Source organism: Pinus tabuliformis, chromosome 2_2, assembly GCF_031772625.1.
Source record: "Pinus tabuliformis cultivar Carrire ecotype Pingquan chromosome 2_2, CPIR1, whole genome shotgun sequence".
Lineage (NCBI taxonomy): Eukaryota > Viridiplantae > Streptophyta > Pinopsida > Pinales > Pinaceae > Pinus > Pinus tabuliformis.
Window position 1 is genome coordinate 947,254,146 of NC_142300.1, and position 12,471 is coordinate 947,266,616.

The 12,471-nt window shown below is 38.2% G+C and overlaps 3 pseudogenes; all 3 read left to right on the forward strand.

Annotated features, from left to right (window-relative positions):
- Window positions 1–346: 346 nt before the first annotated feature.
- On the forward strand, window positions 347–1,412 carry LOC149196317 (uncharacterized; annotated as a pseudogene).
- A 4,083-nt stretch (window positions 1,413–5,495) lies between these two features.
- On the forward strand, window positions 5,496–6,228 carry LOC149196318 (uncharacterized; annotated as a pseudogene).
- Window positions 6,229–10,656: 4,428 nt separating this feature from the next.
- LOC149196319 (uncharacterized) lies at window positions 10,657–11,452 on the forward strand (annotated as a pseudogene).
- The last annotated feature ends 1,019 nt before the right edge of the window (window positions 11,453–12,471 follow it).

Here is a 12,471-nt window from a genome sequence, read left to right on the forward strand (position 1 = left end):
TCTTCTATTTCAAAGCTATTTATTCCTTTGCAACTAGTGCCATTCAAAAAATCCAAGAGAAAGGTCAAGTATGAAGTCTGAAGAGAAAATAGTGTTTGAAAGGGCCGTGACTGTGTGTTGGTGAAAGAGCACGACGCATAGGCCACTGGCGCGGTGCACTGGCTACATGCGGCGCATAGAGCCAATTTTCTCAATGCAAATTTACACTGGCGCGACGCACTCATACGGCACGACGCGTTGGGATTGCATGCGGCGCATAGGGCTGACACCAACTTTTGACATTGCCTCCAAGAAATTTTGAATCAGTCGGTCTCCTTGCTCCGAATTGGATATTCGTCACCTGTCCATGGATGGCATCTTAGGCGTTCTCCGCTTGATAGTCTCTCAGTACTAAGACGTACCAGATGCTACACGCACTGAAGATGAGAAATATGTCGCGGCAGATTGCAGTGGATTGTCCAAGGACTGTGCCAGATGTTACTTTCTTTCATCAAATAGACACACAAGCATCCCTGGAGCGTATTCTCTATACATGGGCCATTCATCATCCTGCAAGTGGTTATGTCCAGGGGATAAATGATCTGGAAACCCCATTCTTAGTAGTATTTTCATCAGAATACCTAGAAGGTGATATGGAAAATTGGATGCTTTCAAACTTAACCCCATAAAATATGTTAAATGTTGAGGCAGATTGTTACTGGTGCCTTTCAAAACTTCTTGATGATATTCAAGATCATTATACCTTATCTCAACCAGGAATTCAGCGGCTTGTTTTCAAATTGAAGGAGTTGGTACGCCGAATCGATGAACTAGATTCAAGACACATGGAGGAGCAAGGGCCAGATTTCCTGCAGTTTGATTTTCGCTGGTTTAACTGCCTTTTAATTCGTGAGATTCCTTTTCATCTCGTTAGAAGGTTGTGGGATACATATCTTGCAGAAGGAGATGGTTTTGCATATTTCCTTGTATATGCGTGTGCTAGCCTTTTGTTAACGTGGTCTGAACAGTTGCAGAGGCTTGATTTTCAAGAGATGGTTATCCTCTTGCAACATTTAACAATACACATGTACAACACGCAACGCAAAAGAATTCTTCAAGACACAAAGGAAGTTGGAGGTGAAAATGAAATTCGAGGAAGAATGCAGCCTTTAAATGCTCAGCTCATGGATACTATTTGTCGCTTGCATGATATCTTTACCATCCGGAGTTTTGTTGCTATTTATCATGGCTTTTGGGATAGAATGAGGCAAGAAATCCTAAGTTTCTTAGAAAAAGCAGAGAGTTCCTTTGACATTGACCTGCAAGATGCTCAAATAGGAAACGTGTGTACACGTTTCCATCCTGAGCCACGTGGTTATCTCCATATTGGGCACACAAGGGCTGCTCTTTTCAATACTTTTCTAGAGGTATAAAGGGCGCCTAATTATGCGCTTTGATGACACGAATCCTGCTAAATAATGAATTTGTTAAGAATATTCTAAATGACTGGGATATACTCGATATCCAAGGAGAAAGACCCACATATACTTCAGATTTTAAATGCAACAGGAACCAGTGAAATATCTTCATTAAAGGTGAAATATCATTTAAAGGCCATTTTTATAAAAAATTGGTTTTAATTCAAATGGGAAAACGAACAGTCCAAGACCAAAAGCCTAAATATAAAGCGAAGATGTCTACAACAGCAGAGGAATAGGATTTGATTTCCTATTTTCGGACTTTAGTTATGATTCAAAGGGTCTACAGTTACAGTTTACGCCTTTCCATTGGTGATCATAGATTTTGAAATGGAATAATGTAACGCTGCTTTGTCCCCAGAACAGATGGATGAATCTTTTCCTATCTTCTTCGATTTGGTTTCCAGCTCCCTATTTTTCATCGATTTGTTTTCCCACAGATGGAGTTTATTTATTGTATGAAAAATAATTTGTGAAGGGTTCTGAGTTCTGGGAAACAGTGGAGGAATAACTCAGCGTTTGGCTGTACAGTTTTGACAAATGATTAATTAAATGGTGCAGCTCTGATTTATAAGATTCTTGCGGTATGAATTTAGCATGTGTTTCTTCCTTTATGTCTTATATGTCTTTGTTATGTTTCGCCATTCATTCATGATCATTTCCAGATGAATACTTTTAAGTGAGAAAGGTAGAATTCAGTTATTGCTCTGCCTTGAAGAAGTGTTTAGACTTTATGTGTTTTCTTCTTCCTAGAAAGGATTCCTACATTAATGCCCTTTTCAGCTTTCTTAAACAGTCTTTTCACCTCATTTAAATTCAATTTGATTGCTAAAACCTCATGCCTATCTCGCCTTATGAAATATCCTGTGCCTTTGGTTAAATCTCTGCTCATGCTGTCCTTGTCCCACACAGCTTAGAAACTCAGTCATTTATTGAATTAACTCTTTCATATCTGTTTACTAGCCTAAAATCATTATCAGTTTTGCATTTGGGTCATCTTAGGCTCTATTGGATATCTTTTGCCGAGATAGACCCAGAGAGAGCCCTCTCCTGTCCTCGTAGGGCTAGCTACGAGGCTAAGCTTGGTTTGATGTTACCTTGAATGTTGCTTTCCTTCAGCCTAAGGTAGATTCAAGCTCTAACATAGTGGTGACCATATTGGGGAGACGTTTACTTGTAGATTGTCTTGCCCCAGTACATATCTCAAATTTCGATCTGATTTTTGATGGTGGACAACGATCAGACACTGGAAAGGCTGAAATCATTCACCTGGCGACTTCATTCCTTGAAGCATCTAGCAATCGATGCTTCATGGTGACTCCACTGCAGAGAGATCAGTAGCTTTGAGATTTGCAAAATGGAACGGGTTGCAAGAAGATACGCTCCCATGAGCCGAGATCATATTCCGGGTTTTCCAAATAAAATTCCTAAGGTAGATTGGTCAAGGAATTTTCCTACATTTAAAGATGATGGTAGGAAGGATGCTCCTTTACATCTGGTTAGATTTCTTTCCATATTCGCAAATTGAAAGTTGATTTTCCCGAAGATTGCTTGATGAAAATATTCCTGGCCACTCTGGAAGGTGAAGCCCAATCTTGGTATGAAAGTTTGCCGCCTGCTTGTATTTACTTTTTGAAAGATTTTCATACCGTGTTCTTTGAAAGGTATAAAGAATCTTATCCATCATTAAATTTAATTCAAGATTGTTGCAAGCATGCTTATGGTTTTATTGAAATCCTTGAGAAATATTATGAAGATGATAATTTCATGGATGATGAGATCATGGAAGCCTTGTATGAAAATCCGTTTCAGCAACACACAGAACTATTAGAGGAAACTTTGCAGCAAGATCAAGATCAGCAGGCTGAAGATTTCCATATGGTTGAAAGTGATGAAAGAGAAAATGTCGTTTCAGATCTATCCATAGAAGAAGACAGCATGTAGGTAACGCAAGAAACTAATGTTCCAATCTCAGATAATGGGGATGATAAATCAGATCGAGGGATAGATTGTGATGAAGAAAAAGAGAGATGCATGGTTGAGGCTGCCTCAAATGAAGAAGGCAGAGTTACAGACTTAACTGCCCTCATCTCATCAGAATACAGCCTTCATAATGAGATAATCCAGCCAGTTCATGAACAACAAGGTGAGATTTTCGTTCAAGTAAGTGAAACAGTTTCTCTGGATGAATTTATCGTAGATGATAGAAATGTTAGTGTTGGATTTCAAGAATCATCTGAAGTTGCTTTTCTCATGACTGATGAATGTGATAAATGTAATGAGAATCTGGCTGTCATATCATGTCAAGATGATCAGAAATATATTCAGACTATAGCCGATCAGACCATTCAGGATGCCATTTCAGATTTTTCTTCCTATGTTTCATGTTTTGAAATGTTCTTTGAAGAGGAAATCTGCTCATCTACTTGTTCAGAAGTTTTTGAAGACCAGGAACATGCTTTTACTAAAGTACATTATGAAGAAAGATCAGAAGCAAGAGAGAAAGATACCCTGTTTTTCCAGCAGGAGGTCAATCTTCATGTTTTTCAGGATCCAATGGCAAATCTGCTGCAGTCAGCAGTGAAGATGATTATTGCAGTGTTCAGTGATGAAGGAAATCATGGTCAATTATGATTCTGGATGCCCAATTACAAGTATCTATTGTTGACCAGAAGATCTGATCAGGAGACTCAATCAAGAAGGAATCTGCTTGATTGGTTACATTGGCATTTTGATATAGTTTGATGGTATATTTTCTTGAAAGAAACACGGGTGGCCATGTACTGCCACCAAGTTTTAAGTTTTAAGTTCAGGTCTTAGTACTTTGAGTTAGTTTGTTAGATTCAAGTTTTTTTAGTCATTTCAGTTTCATCATCGAGTCGTTTTGAGTCAAGTTTTAGTCAAATAAATTGGGTCAGAGCCTTGTGTTGTTTTTCGAAATAATGACTCCATAGCCCAATGGATGAAGGCAATGTATAGCTCTTCCAGAGATTCGTTGTTCTTGGCACCTACAAGGAGCTACCATACCCATTGGAGCCAATGTTAGAGTCGGTCTGGTCATCCCTCCATTAGAGATCATTCCTCTTTTTGCATATTCATTTTTAGGTGTCTCGCTCAATTCACTTCGTTGCATTCCGCTAGGGGCATGCCATTCTTTGACAGAAGGGCTTGGTTTTCTTGTTTCCCTCATGCTTGTACCTGTCGGGCTGGTTAAAATTTCTCTATGTTCATCAAAACTTAGTTCATGTCATTCAGAGTCATAGATGATTATTTTGGTCAAAAAGAATCTTTTAGTTTTTGAGTCTAGGGTTTAGTCTTTTGACATGTTTAATAACTGCCCATAGGCCATGAGGATGGTTTTCAAAGAAGTTCTCAGTTCAACATTTCATCCTCAATCATATTCGAGGACATTTCTTATTGAAAACTCTGTTTTGAATAAGAAATTGTCAAATTTGTTTTTGTACTAAAATACTTGTATTTTTCCACCATAAAATATTTTAAAAGCAAGCCCTGGTCTTCCTTAGTCAAAATATGCCTATATCCCTACAAAAAATCAACCAATTTCATCATTTTGAGTCTAGAAAATCAATGAGAAATCCAAAAGACAGAGTTTCATTAAATGACAAAGTGCCATAGTCAAAAACATTATGAAGTGGGCTTTTGAAGAAGTAAAAATTTAAACAATTTCTTGTCAAGATATTTCAAAGCTATTTATTCCTTTGCAACCAGTTCCATTCGAAAAATTCAAGAGAAAGGTTAAGTTTGGAGTTTGAAGAGCAAATAGTGTTTGAAAGGGCCATGACTATGTGTTGGTGACAGAGCACGGCGCATAGGCAACTGGCACGGCGCACTGGCTGCACGCGGTGCATAGAGCCGATTTTTTCAATGCAAATTTGCATTGGCGCAGTGCACTCATACGGCGCAGCGCGTTGGGATTGCATGCGGCACACAGGGCCGACACCAAAATTTGACATTGCCTCCAAGAAATTTCGAATCATTTGGTCTCCTTGCTCCAAATTGGATATCCGTCACCTGTCCATGGATGGAATATTAGGTGTTCTCCGCTTGACAGTCTCTCAGTACTCTGATATACCAGATGCTGAGCGCACTGAATATGAGAAATATGTCGCGACAAATTGCAGTGGATTGTCCAAGGACTGTGCCAAATGTTACTTTCTTTCAGGAAATAGACACACAAGCATCCCTGGAGCGTATTCTCTATACATGGGCCATTTGTCATCCTGCAAGTGGTTATGTCCAGGGGCTAAATGATAGGGAAACCACATTCTTAGTAGTATTTTCATCAGAATACCTAGAAGGTGATATGGAAAGTTGGATGCTTTCAAACTTAACCCCAGAAAATATGTTAAATGTTGAGGCAGATTGTTACTGGTGCCTTCCAAAACTCCTTGATGATATTCAAGATCATTATACATTTGCTCAACCAGGAATTCAGCGGCTTGTTTTCAAATTGAAGGAGTTGGTGCGCCGAATTGATGAACTAGTTTCAAGACACATGGAGGAGCAAGGGCCAGAGTTCCTGAAGTTTTCTTTTCGCTAGTTTAACTGCCTTTTAATTCATGAGATTCCTTTTCATCTCGTTAGAAGGTTGTCAAATACATATCTTGTAGAAGGAGATGGTTTTGCAGATTTCCTTGTATATGCGTGTGCTAGCCTTTTGTTAACGTGGTCTGAACAGTTGCAGAGGTTTGATTTTCAAGAGATGGTTCTCCTCTTGCAACATTTAACAATACACATGTACAACGCATAAAGAAAAAGAATTCTTCAAGACACAAAGGAAGCTGGAGGTGAAAATGAAATTCGAGGAAGAATGCAGCCTTTAAATGCTCAACTCATGGATACTATTTTTCGCCTTCACGATATCTTTACCATCCAGATTTTTGTTGCTATTTATCGTGGCTTTTGGGATAGAATGAGGCAAGAAATCCTAAATTTCTTAGAAAAAGAAGAGAGTTCCTTTGACATTGACCTGCCAGATGCTGAAATAGGAAACATGTGTACACGTTTCCATCCTGAGCCATGTGGTTATCTCCATATTGGGCACGCAAGGGCTGATCTTTTCAATACTTTGCCAGAGGTATAAAGGGCCCCTAATCATGAACTTTGATGACACGAATCCTGCTAAACAATGAATTTGTTAAGAATATTCTAAATGACTGGAATATACTCGATATCCAAGGAGAAAGACCCACGTATAATTCAAATTTTAAATGCAACAGAAACACAACAGGAACCAGTGAAAGATCTTCATTAAAGGTGAAATATCATTTAAAGGCCATTTTTATAAAAAAACTGGTTTTAATTCAAACAGGAAAAACAAACAGTCCAAGACCGAAAGCCTAAATATAAAGCGAAGATGTCTACAAGAGCAGAGGAATAGGATTCAATTTCCTATTTTTGGACTTTAGTTATGATTCAAAGGGTCTACAGTTACAGTTTACGCCTTTACATTGGTGATCAGAGATTTTAAAATGGAATAACGTAACGCTACTCTGTCCCCAGAACAGATGGACAACTCTTTTCCTATCTTCTTCGATTTGTTTTCCAGCTCCATATTTTTCATCGATTTGTTTTCCCACAGATGGAGTTTATTTATTGTATGAAAAATAATTTGTGAAGGGTTCTGAGTTCTGGGAAACAGTGGAGGAATAACTCAGCGTTTGGCTGTATAGTTTTGACAGAGGATTAATTAAATGGTGCAGCTCTGATTTATAAGATTCTTGTGATATGAATTTAGCATGTGTTTCTTCCTTTATGTCTTATATGTCTTTGTTATGTTTCGCCATTCATTCATGATCGTTTCCAGATGAATACTTTTAAGTGAGAAAGGTACATTTCAGTCATTGCTCTGCCTTGAAGAAGTGTTCAGACTTTATGTGTTTTCTTCTTCCTGGAAAGGATTCATACATTAATGCCCTTTTCAGCTTTCTTAAACAGTCTTTTGACCTCATTTAAGTTCAATTTAATTGCTAAAACCTCATGCCTATCTCGCCTTATGAAATATCCTGTGCCTTTGGTTAAATTTCTGCTCATGCTGTCCTTGTCCCACATAGCCTAGAAACTCAGTCATTTATTGAATTAACTCTTTCATATCTGTTTACTAGCCTAAAATCATTATTAGTTTTGCATTTGGGTCATCTTAGGCTCTATTGGATATCTTTTGCCGAGATAGAACCAGAGAGAGCCCTCTCCTGTCCTCGTAGGGCTAGCTACGAGGCTGAGCTTGGTTTGATGTTACCTTGAATGCTTCTTTCCTTCAGCCTAAGGCAGATTCGAGCTCTAACATAGTGGCAACCATACTGGGGAGAAGTTTACTTGTAGATTGTCTTTCCCTAGTACATATCTCAAGTTCCAATCTGATTGTTGATCGTGGACAACGATCAGACACTGGAAAGGCTGAAATCATTCACCTGGTGACTTCATTCCTTGAAGAACCTAGCAATCAGTGCTTCATGGTGACTCCACTACAGAGAGATCAGTAGCTTTGAGATTTGCAAAATGGAACGGGTTGCAAGAAGATACACTCCCATGAGCTGAGATCATATTTCGGGCTTTCGAAATAAAATTCCTAAGGTAGATTGGTCAAGGAATTTGCCTACATTTAAAGATGATGGTAGGAAGGATGATGCTTTACATCTGGTTAGATTTCACATGCATATTCGCAAATTCAAAGTTGATTTTCCCAAAGTTTGCTTGATGAAAATATTCTTGGCCACTCTGGAAGGTGAAACCCAATCTTGGTATGAAAGTTTGCCGCCTGCTTGTATTTACTATTTGAAATATTTTCATACCATGTTATTTGAAAGGTATAAAGAATCTTATCCATCATTAAATTTAATTCAAGATTGTTGCAAGCATGCTTATGGTTTTATTGAAATCCTTGAGAAATATTATGAAGATGATAATTTCCTGGATGATGAGATCATGGAAGCCTTGTATGAAAATCCATTTCAGCAGCACACAAAACTCTTAGAGGAAACTTTGCAGCAGGATCAAGATCAGCAGGCTGAAGATTTCCATACGGTTGAAAGTGATGAAAGAGAAAATGTCGTTTCAGATCTGTCCATAGAAGAAGACAGCATGTAGGTAACGCAAGAAACTAATGTTCCAATCTCAGATAATGGGGATGATAAATTAGATCGACAGACAGATTGTGATGAAGAAAAAGAGAGCTTCATGGTTGAGGCTGCCTCAAATGAAGAAGACAGAGTTACAGACTTAACTGCCCTCATCTCATCAGAATGCAGCCTTCATAACGAGATAATCCAGCCAGTTCATGAACAACAAGGTGAGATTTTCATTCAAGTAAGTGATACAGTTTCTCTGGATGAATTTATGGTAGATGATAGAAATGTTAGTGTTGGATTTCAAGAATCATCTGAAGTTTCTTTTCTCATGACTGATGAATGTGATAAATGTAATGAGAATCTGGCTGTCATATCATGCCAAGATGATCAAAAATATATTCAGAGTATAGCTGATCAGACCATTCAGGATGCCATTTTAGATTTTTCTTCCTATGTTTCATGTTTTGAAATGTTCTTTGAAGAGGAAATCTGCTCATCTACTTGTTCAGAAGTTTTTGAAGACCAGAAACATACTTTTACTGAAGTACATTATGAAGAAAGATCAGAAGCAAGAGAGAAAGATACCTTGTTTTTCCAGCAGGAGGTCAATCTTCATGTTTTTCAGGATCCAATGGCAAATCTACTACAGTCAGTAGTGAAGGTGATTATTGCAGTGTTCAGTGATGAAGGAGATCATGGTCAATTATGTTTCTGGATGCCCAGTTACAAGTATCTATTATTGACCAGAAGATCTTATCAGGAGACTCAATCAAGAAGGCATCTTCTTGATTGTTTACATTGGAATTTTGGTATAGTTTGATGATATATTGTCTTGAAAGAAACACGGGTGGCCATGTACTGCCACCAAGTTTTAAGTTTTAAGTACAGGTCTTAGTATTTTGAGTTAGTTTGTTAGAGTCAAGTTTTTTCAGCCATTTCAGTTTCATCATCGAGTCGTTTTGAGTCAAGTTTTAGTAAAATAAATTGAGTCAGAGTCTTGTGTTGTTTGTCGAAATAATGACTCCATGGCCCAATGGATGAAGGCACTGTCTAGCTCTTCCAGAGATCTGTTGTTCTTTGCACCTCTAAGGAGCTACCATCCCCATTGGAGCCAATGTTAGAGTCGGTTTGGTCATCCCTTCGTTAGAGATCATTCCTCATTTTGCATATTCATTTTTAGGTGTCTTGCTCAATTCACTTCGTTACATTCTGCTAGGGGCATGCCATTCTTTGACGGAAGGGCTTGGTTTTCTTGTTTCCCTCATGCTTGTACCTGCCAGGTTGGTTAAAATTTCTCTATGTTCATCAAAACTTAGTTCATGTCATTCACAATCATAGATGATTATTTTGGTCAAAAAGAATCTTTTAGTTTTTGAGTCTAGGGCTTAGTCTTTTGACATGTTTAATAACTGCCCACAGGCCATGAGGATGGTTTTCAAAGAAGTTCTCAGTTCAAAATTTCATCCTCAAGCATATTCGAGGACATTTCTTGTTCAAAACTCTGTTTTGAATAAGAAATTGTCAAATTTGTTTTTGTAATAAAATACTTGTATTTTTCCACCATAAAATATTTCAAAAGCAAGCCCTGGTCTTCCTTAGTCAAAATATGCCTATATCCCTACAAACAATCAACCAATTTCATCAATTTGAGTCCAGAAAATCAATGAGAAAGCCAAAAGACAGAGTTTCATTAAATGACAAAGTGCCATAGTCAAAAACATTATGAAGTGGGCTTTTGAAGAAGTAAATTTAAACCATTTCTTGTCAAGATATTTCAAAGCTATTTATTCCTTTGCAACTAGTGCCATTCGAAAAATTCAAGGGAAAGGTCAAGTTTGAAGTTTGAAGAGCAAATAGTGTTTGAAAGGGTCGTGACTGTGTGTTGGTGACAGAGCGCGGTGCATAGGCAACTGGTGCGGCGCACTGGCTGCGCGCGGCGTATAGAGCCGATTTTCTCAATGCAAATTTGCACTGGCGCGACGCACTCATACGACGCAGCGCGTTGGGATTGCATGTGGTGCACAGGGCCAACACCAACTTTTGACATTTCCTACAAGAAATTTCGAATCATTTGGTCACCTTGCTCCAAATTGGATATTCGTCACCTCTCCATGGATGGCATCTTAGGTATTCTCCGCTTGACAGTCTCTCAGTACTATGACATACCAGATGCTGAGCGCACTGAAGATGAGAAATATGTCGCAACAGATTGCAGTGGATTGTCCAAGGACTGTGCCAGATGTTACTTTCTTTCAGCAAATAGACACACGAGCATCCCTGGAGCGTATTCTCTATACATGGGCCATTCGTCATCCTGCAAGTGGTTATGTCCACGAGATAAATGATCTGGCAACCCCTTCTTAGTAGTATTTCATCAGAATACTTAGAAGGTGATATGGAAAACTGGATGCTTTCAAACTTAACCCCAGAAATATGTTAAATGTTGAGGTAGATTATTACTGGTGCCTTTCAAAACTCCTTGATGATATTCAAAATCATTATACAATTGCTCAACCAGGAATTCAGCGGCTTGTTTTCAAATTGAAGGAGTTGGTGTGCCGAATTGATGAACCAGTTTCAAGACACGTGGAAGAGCAAGGGCCAGAGTTCCTATAGTTTTCTTTTCACTGGTTTAACTGCCTTTTAATTCGTGAGATTCCTTTTCATCTCGTTAGAAGGTTGTGGGATACATATCTTGCAGAAGGAGATGGTTTTGCAGATTTCCTTGTATATGCATGTGCTAGCCTTTTGTTAACGTGGTCTGAACAGTTGTAGAGGGTTGATTTTCAAGAGATGGTTCTCCTCTTACAACATTTAACAATACACATGTACAACGCACAAATCAAAAGAATTCTTCAAGACACAGAGGAAGCTGGAGGTGAAAATGAAATTCGAGGAAGAATGTAGCCTTTAAATGCTCAGCTCATGGATACTATTTGTCGCCTGCATGATATTTTTACCATCCGGAGTTTTGTTGCTATTTATCATGCCTTTTGGGATAGAATGAGGCAAGAAATCCTAAATTTCTTAGAAAAAGCAGAGAGTTCCTTTGACATTGACCTGCCAGATGCTGAAATAGGAAACGTGTGTACACATTTCCATCCTGAGCCATGTGGTTATCTCCATATTGGGCATGCAAGGGCTGCTCTTTTCAATACTTTGCCAGAGGTATAAAGGGCGCCTAATCATGTGCTTTGATGACACGAATCCTGCTAAACAATGAATTTGTTAAGAATATTCTAAATGACTGGGATATACTCGATATCCAAGGAGAAAGACCCACATATACTTCAGATTTTAAATGCAACAGAAACGCAACAGGAACTAGTGAAATATCTTCATTAGAGGTTAAATATCGTTTAAAGGCCATTTTTATAAAACTTTAGTTTTAATTCAAACAGGAAAAACAAACAGTCCAAGACCGAAAGCCTAAATATAAAGTGAAGATGTCTACAACAACAGAGGAATAGGATTCGATTTCCTATTTTTGGACTTTAGTTATGATTCAAAGGGTCTACAGTTACAGTTTATGCCTTTCCATTGGTGATCAGAGATTTTCAAATGGAATAATGTAACGCTGCTCTATCCCCAGAATAGATGGATAACTCTTTTCCTATCTTCTTTGATTTGTTTTCCAGCTCCCTATTTTTCATCGATTTGTTTTCCCACAGATGGAGTTTATTTATTGTATGAAAAATCATTTGTGAAGGGTTCTGAGTTTTGGGAAACGATGGAGGAATAACTCAACGTTTGGTTGTACAGTTTTGATAGAGGATTAATTAAATGGTGCCGCTCTGATTTATAAGATTCTTGCGGTATGAATTTAGCATGTGTTTCTTCCTTTATGTCTTATATGTCTTTGTTATGTTTCGCCATTCATTCATGATCGTTTCTAGATGAATAGTTTTAAGTGAGAAAGGTATAAT